This window comes from Myotis myotis, unplaced genomic scaffold, assembly GCF_014108235.1.
Source record: "Myotis myotis isolate mMyoMyo1 unplaced genomic scaffold, mMyoMyo1.p scaffold_m19_p_10, whole genome shotgun sequence".
Taxonomy (NCBI): domain Eukaryota; kingdom Metazoa; phylum Chordata; class Mammalia; order Chiroptera; family Vespertilionidae; genus Myotis; species Myotis myotis.
Window position 1 is genome coordinate 50666933 of NW_023416314.1, and position 2861 is coordinate 50669793.

At 51.5% G+C, this 2861-nt stretch overlaps 1 pseudogene; it reads left to right on the forward strand.

Annotated features, from left to right (window-relative positions):
* The first annotated feature begins 448 nt into the window (after positions 1–448).
* LOC118665422 lies at positions 449–1472 on the forward strand (annotated as a pseudogene).
* Positions 1473–2861: the final 1389 nt, after the last annotated feature.

Below are 2861 nucleotides of genomic sequence, written 5' to 3' on the forward strand. Positions count from 1 at the left end.
ACCTGTCAGGCTAGAGCCACAGGCAGAGAAGAACATAGTGGCAGTCCTAACTGTAAGTCTATAAAAGGCACAAGAAGAAGGGATTGTAGGAAACTCAGTTTGGGAACATAATGGGGTTTAAGACAGATTGGGAGCTCTCAGTCCATTTCTCTACCTTCAACATGAAGACTACTACTGAAGTGGAATTATGTGTGGTTTTCGATCAATACCAGTGATAACACATCAGAAGGGGTAAGGATGACACTTCTACAACTAAGAAGTGTCAATACTGATAGCAGGGAGCTATATAGTGTGGGATGAACTGGGGAACAGAAGACGAAAGGAAACATTTGTGAGACCCATTAGGAGCCTACTGAACAAGTTAAGAGGGACTTGGGTCGGGGGAGGGGGCGGGGGGGGGGGTCACGCTGCAGGGTTGAGGCCAGTGGACCGCCAGGAGGCAGACGCGATGCCCTACTCCAACCAGCCCACAGTGCGGATCACGGAGCTCACCAACGAGAATGTCAAGTATGCATGCATATAAGCATAACCAATGGACATAAGATACTGGGGGGTAGGGGAGGCCAGGGGATTGTCAAGGGCGGGGAAAAAAGGAGACATATGTAATACTCTTTGTAATACTTTAAGCAATAAAACAATTAAAAAAAAAAAGAATGTCAAGTTCATCATCGAGAATACGGACCTAACGGTGGCCAATTCTATTGGGAGGGTCTTCATCGCCGAGGTGCCTATAACAGCCATTGACTGGGTTCAGATTGATGCCAATTCCTCAGTCCTTCACGATGAGTTCATCGCTTACAGGCTTGGATTCATCCCCCTCACTAGCGATGACATTGTGGACAGGCGCAGTACTCCTGGGACTGCACGTGTGAGGAGTTCTGCCCAGAGAACTCGTTGGAGTTCACTCTCGACTTGCGGTGCAACGAAGACCAGACTCCGCACGTCACCTCTGGAGACCTCATCTCCAGCAGCCCCCGGGTCATTCCAGTGACATCCTGGAATCGAGATAATGACCCCAATGACTACGTGGACCAGGACGACATCCTCATCGTCAAGCTGCGAAAGGGCCAGGAGCTGAGACTCCGCGCCTATGCCAAGAAGGGCTTTGGCAAGGGACGTGCTAGGTGGAATCCGACTGCAGGGGTGGCTTTTGAATATGATCCCGACAATGCCCTGAGGCACACAGTGTACCCCAAGCCAGAGGAGGGGCCAAAGAGCGAGTACTCAGAGCTGGATGAAGATGATTCCCTGGCTCCATAGACCTCAGTGGCGAACAGGAGAGGTTTTACTGCAACGTGGAGGCCCGTGGCTCTCTGTGCCCCGAAACCATCGTCCTCTCAGCCCTCTTTGGGTTGAAGAAGAAGCGGAGTGACTTACAGACCCAGCTGAGCCACGAGGTCCTATAATTCACCATAAATTAGCTGAAGCTTACCCGCCTGAGCAGAAAAGGATCCGAGCAGCAGCTGTGCAGCAGGTCTCCTGAGACCCTCCTCGTTCCTGAAGTCCCGACAGCTGTACTTAAACTTAGTGGCAAGCCATCAGCACCAACTAGAAAGGTAGCAGAGGGAAAGGGTGCCCCTCCCAGCCTTGCTAGGTCCCAGGTAGATTACGGGGTGCCCCTGGTATTTGAGGCAGGACAGTCCTTCACTGTGCATGCAGCATCCCTGGCCCTGCCTGCTAATGGCCACATCTCCCCAGAACTCAGACTTCCCTTCCCCCCTGGCCTGCTTGTAGAAGTCGTACTGCTTCCCTGTTGAAAACCAGTGAGCTAGACCCTCCTCTTTTGGTTATTTCAGCTCTTGACTTACTTTCTCTGTGAAAGCATTCTCACAGTTGTACCTTAGGTTTCTGCTGTTAGGATTGAGTGTTAGAAGGCTCATTCAGGCCGCCTACAAACCCAGCCCCTGACCATGGTCAGCCTATGCTTTGCTCAAATTCCCAAGCGTCTTTAGACCTTGGCTGTCCCTCCCCTACCTCATCCCCAAATAAACCCTGTATTTCATTCTCTAAAAAAGAAAAAAAAAAAAGGTAAGAGGGATTTGATGTTGGGCCCCATTGGCTGGTATACACATATTGTTTGAGAGTTTATTATATTCTTAGTTCCTGCCACTCTTACCTAATTATGAAAAAAGTGGATCAGAGGGAACCAAGATGGCGGCATAGGTTAACGCCAGAGTTTGCTGCCTTGAACAACTACTTCAAAAGTGAAACTAAAAAACGGAACGGACATCACCCAGAACCACAGGAACGCTGGCTGAGTGGAAGTCCTACAACTAGGAGGAAAGAGAAACGCATACGGACACTCAGAGGAGGCGCAGTGCTGAAGTCAAATTCTGAGGTGCGGAGTGCGCGGAGCGGGCTGGCGGCAGAGGGCGCGGTTGGCGTTTTCAATCGGGAGGGAGTCGCAGACTCTGAGCTCCAGATACAGGCGAGTCTTTAGGGACCCAGACTCAAACGGGAGAAGCGGGACTGTCTGGCTTCGGTCAGAGCGAGTGCAGCTTTCTCTCCAAGGTTTGCAGCGGGTGCTGGGACTCAGAGAGGCAGAGCCCCTGGGGACAGGACTGAGAGCCACCATAACTGCTCTCTCCGGCCCACCCTGTTGATCCTGTTCGACCCGCCCCGCCCAAGCCCTGCGCACAGGCATTTGCCGGATAGCCTCAGGCAAACGCCAGATTAGCACCTCCCTAGAGGACAGAAGTTCTCTCACTGCAGACACAGCTGATTCTCATAGCCACTTGGCCTGGAGGTCAAACCCTCCCTGGAATTAGCTACAACAATCAAGGTTTAACTATAAGACTGTGCACAAAGACCACTAGGGGGTGCACCAAGGAAGCATAACAAAATGCGGAGACAAAGAAACA